This window comes from Phlebotomus papatasi, chromosome 2 (assembly GCF_024763615.1).
Source record: "Phlebotomus papatasi isolate M1 chromosome 2, Ppap_2.1, whole genome shotgun sequence".
Classification (NCBI taxonomy): Eukaryota; Metazoa; Arthropoda; class Insecta; order Diptera; family Psychodidae; genus Phlebotomus; species Phlebotomus papatasi.
This window is the reverse complement of record NC_077223.1, coordinates 110,306,397-110,316,378: the sequence shown is the minus strand read 5'-3', so window position 1 is coordinate 110,316,378 and position 9,982 is coordinate 110,306,397. Positions and strand designations below refer to the sequence as shown.

At 32.4% G+C, this 9,982-nt stretch overlaps 2 long non-coding RNA genes across 5 annotated transcripts; both read right to left on the bottom strand.

Annotated features, from left to right (window-relative positions):
- Positions 1–1,132: 1,132 nt before the first annotated feature.
- Positions 1,133–4,653, bottom strand: LOC129800811 (uncharacterized). 3 transcript variants are annotated; one of them, XR_008751649.1, is made up of 5 exons: positions 4,426–4,563; positions 3,570–4,214; positions 3,460–3,492; positions 1,428–1,836; positions 1,133–1,311 (listed from the first exon to the last, which is right to left on the bottom strand). It is a non-coding gene; the product is annotated as an uncharacterized LOC129800811 (long non-coding RNA). The 3 variants fall into 3 exon arrangements; XR_008751650.1 differs by lacking the exon at positions 1,133–1,311 and adding an exon at positions 4,571–4,653 and having other exon boundaries at positions 1,332–1,836; positions 4,426–4,495; XR_008751648.1 differs by lacking the exon at positions 1,133–1,311 and having other exon boundaries at positions 1,331–1,836.
- A 2-nt stretch (positions 4,654–4,655) lies between these two features.
- LOC129800812 (uncharacterized) lies at positions 4,656–9,568 on the bottom strand. 2 transcript variants are annotated; one of them, XR_008751652.1, is made up of 7 exons: positions 9,444–9,568; positions 9,155–9,193; positions 5,399–5,416; positions 5,059–5,298; positions 4,933–4,977; positions 4,811–4,828; positions 4,663–4,697 (listed from the first exon to the last, which is right to left on the bottom strand). It is a non-coding gene; the product is annotated as an uncharacterized LOC129800812 (long non-coding RNA). The 2 variants fall into 2 exon arrangements; XR_008751651.1 differs by having other exon boundaries at positions 4,656–4,828.
- Between the last annotated feature and the right edge of the window lie 414 nt (positions 9,569–9,982).

The following is a 9,982-nucleotide window of genomic DNA, read 5'->3' as shown; positions in this document are numbered from 1 at the left end:
AGCATACCTAAGTAAATTGAATAAATAACTCCACTGGCCGAGTTGAGGAACCGGCCGACTAGAGGGTACTTTACCTTAATCTAAGGCAAGCATAAAAGATAACACAGTAAAGAGCTTACCAATCTTTAAAAAAAAACACATAAAAGAAGAAAATCCGAATGAATTTTGAAAAGTAAATGAAGTGTGAGAGTAGATTTTTCTTCTATAATTTTCAAATAAATAATAAAGAACTTACAGATCTAGAGAACGTCCACGTTTGTAAGATGTTCTAAACACCTCAGAAAACAAAGATCTGGTGGAGAGGTTTACTAAAAGCTCAATACGCCGCATTAACCCTTTAAGGACGATTGGGTCACCGATGATCCAAAAATGAAATTTTTCCTACGGTCATCTAAAGTTTTTTGACTCTCACGCCCTTAAAGGGTTAAATCGAATGGATTCTGGTTGAATCAAATGGAGAGGAAGGTATTTAATATGTATACCTCAATCTTCTTCCTTTAGTAGGGTTTCAACCAGGGGTATGACATTTCCTATGTTTCCCATATGTTTCTAGCGAGCCGAAAAAACTTTTGAGTTTATTAGTTGTTTTCAGTCATTGTATAATGAATTAGCATAAAATACTAATACAAAATAAAAGCCAATTTAATAACGAAGAGGCAACCGAAAACCCTAAATTGGCAACCTTCGTAGTTTTGGAGATATCTTGTAAAATGTGTACGAAAACAGGGAATAAAATACACTAAAACCGGTCGCATTTTTCAGAGCTAATGTCACACCCCTGGTTTCAACAATAAAATCTATTCTTAAGTGCCCAATATAATATTTATTTTATACATTACTGCATTACATAAGTCTGAATTTTTGAATTTTCAAAAACGATTTGTAGAATAGGAATAGACAGACGTAAGCCTTCATCAGAATCGGATTTCTTCTTCAGTATTACGTAGCTGGAGACTATATATCCCACTCTATATCAAAAACTACACAATTCAAAAAAGAAAAAAGGTATCATTCCCATATCCTTATTTGATTTAACAATATGCTTTTACCTGCTGCTAATTCTGTCATTTCCAATATTACACCCCAGCACAAACATGGTTTACCCAGAAAAGAAAAATTTAAAAAAAAACATTACTTTTAGTCTACTTTCATTTTAAAAACATTCACTTACGTGCCGCAAGTGCTGTAATTCCCAATTTTGAAACCAAGTGCCATTATGATAGATACATAGAAGAGAATTTACAAAGAAAATTAGTCCAAAATAATTATTTCCATTTTAAAGACATATTCAGTACATACCCACTAATTCACCTGTAGATTTCAATATTACGTTCAAAGGCAGATATGAGTAAACCAAGAAAGAAATTAAAATATACATATATTATATTAGTTTTAAGTCATTTTTGACGTTAAAAATATATTCGTACCTAATGTCACTATAATTTTCAGTATTACATCCAAAATCGAAATCAATTAGTCCAGAAAAGAAAATTATGAAAAAAACAAAAATAATTATAAATCTTAAGTTTTTTTTTTTTTAAATTATTGTACATGTGTACAAGTACATACTTTCTATGGCCCCTATTGTGTTCCATGATATACCAATAAGAGATATTATTGATCATAAAAATAAATAAAAAAATGGAAAAAATAACAAAAATTGTAAAATTTCTTTAATTTTATATAATCGTACCTTGGATAACTCCTAGTTTTTCCATATCACATCCAGTGTAAAAAGACCAAGAAAAAAGAAATTGAAAGAAAAATTGAGAATTCGTTAAACTATAAATCATAAAGTTTTCCTAATTTTAAAGATAGTACCATCTATATTCCCTTCTGTTTCCCATATTGCATCCATTGCCAGATGTAAATGATCCCAAAAAGACATAAAAAATAAAAATTATAAATCTTAGAGGTGTAATTCATTTTAAATCAAGTAGTAAAAGAGTAAATTTTACCTTCATAGTCTCAATATCATTCCCTTAAACGGAGAGTTTCTACTGAGTTAAATTGATTTTAAAAATATTCAAAATTTCAATGTAATGGACAATGGACAAAATGGTCCAACCTTTCGCCACGAATGAAATCTATAGGGGAAAGTACTCTCCCTTCGAACGTTCGTGCCATCGAATAATATCAATTTCTTTTACTTTTCCTAAAAGATTTCCACATGGTTGTCACATAATTATCAATAATTGATAACACTGTGCAACACTGATTGTGTCCTTGGGTTCTCATGCTATTTTTACTATTGGTTGGGTCAAATGATTTACGAAAATGTTTATCATTTTAATTTAATTTTATTTTTGCACCTGGAATCTAGGCTTTTTTTTGCCGTTTTTGCCATTTTTTGATACTTGGGTGCCTATATCTCCGATTCTGCTAAACCGATTCATTTCTTAACCCATTCAGTCAATGTACCAGAAATACTTGAGATAGAATGTTCGTATTTTGGGATTAGTTTCCTACAGGTTAATAGATGATTTTTTTGAAAGGAAATAATTTTTATCCATTATGGGGGCGCGGGGAGCCGCCCTCAAACACGCGTCTTAACGGTCACTGAATTTAAATTCTGTTCATTAATTCATTACAAACTCTATTGATTTAGATAGAGTAACTATCCAAGAAAACACATTGGCAACTACAATTCAAATCAGGAAAGAGGATGAAGGTCAATTTTAACAAATTCGACGGGATGTCGCATTTTCCGTCCGCCAAAGAACAAGAAAATGTATTCCCATCTCTGTCGGTCTATTTTTTCCAAGTAATTGAAGGACTAAAGTAACTAAAAATCCATTCCCGACAGAAACTCAAATATTTGCCCTCGAATAAATCATCTAAAATCACTGAATTTGCGTATGATGTATAATACCATGGTAAGGAATGGGTTAATATGAGAAAATTTGTTCTCCTTTACATGCACGATAATCCTTTGGACAGATGGAGTTAGTACAACTGACACCAGGGGCGCTGTGGTCTCATACATGTCAGAAAATATGGAAAAATCGAAATTTTAGCAATTTTAATCAAAAATATCTCGAAAACTAGGACTGTCCCTAATAATCTGTTTTATGGGTTTGATAAAGCATTATATTAGCTATATTTTCGCCCATGTGCAACTTATTAGTTTTGTTTAAGTTTCTTAGGAAAACTTAAAGAAAATTCACATTGTTCGAAGTCACGTTCGAAGGGAGAGTACTTTCCCCTACCATCGAACCTCTTATCAACCTATAGCTCTTATCAATTTTGAACAATGTAGTTTATTTCACTAACTCTCTAGATTTTTTTAATAGAAAGATATTTTAAAAGTCTTAAACCATTGTAATGTTAAAGGGGTTAAAGGTATTACTCGTAATTACCTTACTAATTCTTGAATTTGAACGTAAGACCAAATTAAAAAAAAAAAACACCTATGAGACTATGAAAGTAATCTTCTGGTTAAAATGGCAAGTACTTTACCTCCTTGAGGTGTAGGTCTGCCCATTGAGAGACCTGGAATTAAGTCAAGAAAATAACGGAAATATACAAGATAATATTGGAGTATATTGGAGTGTATGCAGTGAACTTACTAGGCACGTGAAGAGCCACGAAAAGGAAAAAAAGCCAATTGGGTTTACAAAACTGTTTAACTTCCACCATTTCGAATGAACGAATAACTTTCTGTTTGAATTGCTATGCAATTTATTATTTCTACACAGTTCTTATCTATTAAATATATCACGAGAAACAGTGAAAAATTCGCCAGGTACAAAAGAATCGTGAGAAGTGTGTGAAAGGAATTATCTGTTACTGTTACCAAGTGTTTTATTAATATTACAACAAAAATCATTAGTTAAAATAAAACCATGAGAAGAATTTTGTAGGTCCTTACAGAGCTTCCTGTTGAATTCTAATCTATTGTTCCTATATGAATACACGAACTCACGATATAGTGCTTATCTTGTGCCAACTTGCAAGTTTGTCCATTAATTTGTGAAAAAGTAGTGTATAACAAAATTCTCGATCCAATTTGTTTAATTTATCTCTCTACCTGAGGAAGCATAACCAGATCAAAACCCATGTATTCAATTCTACAATTTTTCTATTTGATTTTGCTATGCAAATTTTCTTTTTAATTTGTAGATATCTGAAAATTTTCTATATCAGTTCCAATTGGTCTTCTTCTGCAGTTTTAGTTAGTTGAAAGTCGTTCTGCTGATCATGTTCATGAAGCTCTGAAAGATACACAGACGGTATAATTGGCTCAATAGCTTTCCTGTTAGTACTGTAGATGTGGATGACTTTGGACCCTTGCTTTTCGCAAGCTTTGCTTTAATTCTAAGGGCTTAAGGATGGTCTGAAAAACATTCTTAAAAATTAAAGTGAAGCCTCAGAAGAGCTTGGACACAAAGTCACCAGCAGCTACGGTAACAAAAGTACACTCACTGTCCTTGTGCTCGCGATGCAATATCCCTTATTGTATTTAGAATTCCCCATGCAAATCCAAAAGGAACAGCTATATTAACAAAAAAAAATTATAGATATAAATGCCTTTTTAAAGCTTCTTTCAATTAGAAGATCAAGCTCATACCACCAACTGTTGCAATTTCCAATATTGCAGCCAACGGTAAATATCATTGACCCAGAAAATAGAATTAAAAAATATTTAATATGTTATGTATTCAAAAAGTTTGAAGTCATGCTTGTACCTAATGCCCCTATAATCCACCATATTACGACCAAATTCAAGTTTGATAGATACACAGGAAAAAATAAAAGAAGTATAAGTATAATTCTCAAATCTTCAATTTCTTAAAAGACATATTCATACCAAATATCGCTACGATTGCTGATATTACAATCAAATTGTAATATGATTGGTCCAGAAAAGAAAGCATAAAGAAGTTCAAAGTTTTAAGTTTTTTTTTTTAAACCTTAACTACGATATCATACCTGTCAGTAGAGCTATAAATCCCCATACCGAATTCAGAGGCAATTCTGAGGAAAAAACAAAGGAAAAGAGAAAAGGAAAATTTGAATATTAAAAATAAAATAAAAATAGTAAGATCATGATCATACCTCGTAGGACTGTAATTTCCCATTCCACATGCGAGATCACATACGATTTATCCAGAAGAGAAATTTAATAAAAAAAATGTACAAGATTTATTAGGTTGTAACATGAAAATATGATGTTACCTGCAGCTATTATCACATCAAACGACAATGGTGATTGATCCAGAAAAAGAGATTAAGAAAACATATCAATTTTCGAACTTCATTTCCTTTTAAAAAACTTCATTTTCATACTTAGTCCCGCTGTTATTTCAAATATTGCATCCAAATGCGAATATGATATGAAAAAAAGAAAAGAAAATATATCAATATTAATTTTTTCATTTCTAACATGTGCTCATACATGTTAAAGCTGTCACCACTATATTTCTCGGCATAACATCCAACAGCCATTATGTCAGAACCATGAAAGAAAATTAGAAAAAATGGAAATTATAGATTCTGTCACTATAATATCTTATTTGAACCTTCTCTTATCTTCAAAAGTACTTTTTTTCTAAGTAATTTTTAGTCAAGAACATTCGAAACCTAAAGACTAAGGGCCTTGACAAGCTTGAGGATTAACCGAGACACGGATTAGCGTAATTATTTTCAAAATAATGGTTAAGCGACATTTCTATAATTTTCCACCAAGCCGTCTCTCTGCGGAAGTCCTAAGTGTGTCAAGGACCTAAGACCGACATTGAAAAAAGAGATGGCAAAACGTCCCAGCTTTGCAGAGTGCTCGAACTCACGAGAAAGGCCTATCTATGTATTATAATTTCGCATGTCTTTTAGGGTACATATCGCTTTCTTATCGGTTAAATTGATTGATAAAGAAAAACATTCCGAAATAAGAAATTGCTTAAGAAAAGTAGATTTTAGAATATTTTAACATGAGTGTCAAGCATATGAACGAATAAAAAGGTAAATTTGAGAAAGATAAATCATTTACGGATATATTACCGATTCACTACCGATTAAGTCCAATGCAGACACGTTAGAAATTTCAAGATCTTTCAAAAAAAAAGACCAATTTAAAGCAAATCGGTTGAAAAATAGGCCTTCAGAAGTGGTTAAAATTTGATCTTTGAATATTCCATATCAATGTTTTTCGAACAAATGTATCCGACTATCTAAGGACGAAATATTCATTTTGACTACCTCCAAAACATATTCGAAAATCAAAAGAATTCTAGGATCCGTTTTCGAAATAAACCCAAAAAAAGACATGGTTTTGGAAGGGAACCCCCTTCGGTTGGGGGAAAAAGACAAAAAGTCTGTGGTAGATAATGTTGACTTATAAGAGTGTCGTCGAAGATCGGAAGTCGATATCCCTTATCGTTTGGCCTTTTTCACAAGTTGAAAAATAAGTGCAGGGGAGACTGGGGCAAAAAGTCACAAAACGGATATTTTATTTATTTATAAAGTACTCGAACGCCCCAGAAATTTCTAATTAGCGCAGTTTTCTAGGAAATTTACCGCTCTACAACTTTGTGAAAGTAATTTTCCTCTATTTTGTAAGGAAATACGTTTATCGATTCGTTTTCTAAAAGGTAATTTTGTGACTATTCTCAAAAATGCTGGGACAAATACTATTAGGCATGGAATATTATCATATTTTGATTCGCTTTGTTACGGAATTCCGTAAATTAAAAAAATACCTAGATAACATATCGTCGGTTCCAAAGAAGACTATTGTAAGTCTAAAATGTATACTTTACAGGAGAGAGCTTTAAAGTTTGACAGCTAAAATGTATTTTTATTAATTTCACTGTAATTAATATACTTTTAGCATTCGAAACTATTGTATCATACTTACACATTGAATATCTTCTGGTTAACGCTACTTTTAAGTTATTTACACTAAAATTATGGGCTAAAAACTCGATAATCGGGCACGCTGATTTTCAGTTTTTATCTTGTAACTTTTCCAGGAATATCTTAATCAATATAAAATTTTGTGGGGATGTAGATCGAAAGTTTCTGCATCCAATGATACCATCTTTTTATACTACTGTAAGTAGACTTGCAATAGTCTTCTTCGGAGCCGACGATATTTTCATAAGAAATTTATGTCTCTACACCTTTGTAAAACATCATTTTTCATAACTGAACAATAAAAACGATTTTCAAGCTATTTTAGAAAAAAACGCACTAAAGACTACAAATCGTTTGACCAATGCAAACAAAAAGCGGCGACACATGGCATTGACGTTTTTTTTTGCCGTGAGACATCATAAATTGTTTTGGTTTTTCTTACTTTTTGCTCCATACCTTTTGTTACTTTTTACCCCAAATGGTCGTTTTTAATAAAAAGATTTCTTGAGAGAAGAATCTTTGTAAAATTCTAAAATAGATAGCGGCTTCGTATTCAAAGAGTCTAAGTCATTTAGGAAATAATCATCAGTGCATAAATTTTGAATATTAAGTAGGTAATAATTGATATATTCTTCAAGGAAAATATTTTAAAAACAGGGCTAAAAATTTTGATATTTTTTGTTTTCTAAATTTTTTGTTCGAATTCGAAGAAACATAAAACGTCGGAGAAGGTTTATGGAAGCTATTTGTGATGAAAATTTTAAGTCGCTATCTTATTTATCTTGGAAGATATTGAATTTTGAAATTTTCGATTTGTGACTTTTTGCTCCAGTCTCCCCTACTATAACTTGCTCTATCTCTTCGAGTTCCAGTAGTAAAGGAATGAGCAAGAAATTATGGGAGTTGGTCTAGGTACGTGACGTTGTCAGGCCCAGTAGTTGCAGGTATTGGTAATATCGGAATCGATGATAAACCTAAAAAATACTTTCGCATCCTTTAGATTGATTGATTGATTGATTTATTTTTCATCTCTGTTTTTTCCAGACCCCCATGCGGCCATCGCCGTCTTAGCGTCGGTTCCAACCTTCGGGATGAAAACGATGGAAAATCCCTTCATTGGTTGTATGTTTAGTGACCGTGCATATGCACGCAGGCCACTTATTTGGGAAAATGGGTATGCTCACTGCTCACAGAGAGAGAGAGAGAGAGTTTACCGTTTCTCAACCAGTTTAAACCAATTCATAAATCACTCAAAAGATTCCACAAAACAGTTTAAAGAGTAATGAGCCGTTTTAGCCTTTGACCTTGAAAAACCGTTATTAGAAATGATTCAACCGTATTTTGACACATGGTCAAATATCCGCCTGGGTAATCTCTAACCTGGGCGATAGCTGGACGGACAAACGGACAAACAGCGTGACGACATTTTGGACAAGGTGGACATTTTGAAGGGGAGGGGTGTAGTGAAAAAATCGAGAAATTAGATATACTGACCTCCGTGGAGTTCAAGTAGTAAAATAGTTGATCTATCTAAAATTCTACCAAATATGACACTTTAGGGGGGTAAGGGGTTGAAATATACGGGTCCCGGTCAAAATCCCGAAAGCCAAAATCCCGAATTCTTGAAAGTGTCATAGATACTCTCACGATTGCACCCGCGCTTTCTGGAGGCAAAAGGAAATCTTCTGTGTCTTAGAAAATTATTCTATACATTTTTCCACATATAGTTTTATCCCTTTCAGGATTTTGAACATTCAGGATTTTGGCTGCCACCGAAAATATACTTATATGATAACTCAAAATCTCTCTCTGCAAATTCTAGCAGTGAAAGGGATAATGTTATGGACACACTTACGACTGAAGCCGAGAAACATTCTGACATAATAATAATCAAAGTAATTAGGGAGAAGTGGGGAACCTTTGAAAGTGGGGCACCTTTAAAATTAGGATTTTTCACCTATTTTTAAATAAAATTGAGGTTTATCGTGATATAATTTAGCTGCCGAAATTGAGAAGCTGATTTACATTATGATATGGCTCAGTTCCACTTAAACATAGGAGAAAAATCCCATATTCAAAGGTGCCCCACGTCCCCCTATTTGGCTAAATTCCCAATAGTTTCCCACTAACTAATCCGCTCCTTGGCTTAAGTCGAGATACGGATTAGTCAGAAACTGATGAAAATGTAATTTAATCATTATTTTTATTATAATTAAGTTATGCCATCTCTCGGCTTAAGTCGTAAATGTGTTTAGGGTATAACTATTGAAATATAATGCATAGTAATTCAGATACATACATTCTGCACCTGGATTTCCAGCAGTTGACATCGCGAAGCCTAAAATGAAATTTGTAAAAGACAAATAAACAGAAGGAAGGTACTATGGTGAAGAAAAGAATTTGTGACATGAATCTAAGGATTTGATAACAAAACATTTTTGATTATGAAGAGATCACAACGATCACACTTAATATAATTTTCGAATTTTAAATCCGAATCTATGCTAAATTATAAAACACCATACAAAATATTTGTATCTTCCCGAATATCACAATATGTTCTTGAAGTAGTTCCAAATAGAACTTACTTAGCACAAAGAAGATTACGAAAAGAAGAAAATGAAATTAGATTTAAAGAAAAAGTCTCACTTCCGACTCAATATCTAGTGAACAAATAATTTTCTGGGCAAATTGTCATATTCAATTTATTTAGCTTTTTCCTAAAGTTGTTGCCTGGTAAAGAAATCGTGACGAGAAAATTATTTAAAAAAAGCCAATTAGTTGCAGAACAGTCGTGAGAAGTGTATTAAATAAATTATTTATCTGTTATCAAGTGTTTTAAATGAAAAATATCTGAGGTACCAAAAGGTTATTTGAACTTTTTCTTGAATATTTACTTTAAAAATAAATTTTTCTTAGATTCACAAATTTCTTTTATATTGGATTCGGCCATTCCTGACTATTTTCTGAAAAATCGATTAATCATACAAAACTTTTTAGAGTTAGTAGTATCACGTCCCAAATAATCATTTAAAAATACGATTCTGTCAATAGTCATTGAGGTTTTTTTTAAGAGAGCTTTCCACTCGACACTTTCATTACAATCACCCACGAACAAATTGGCTTT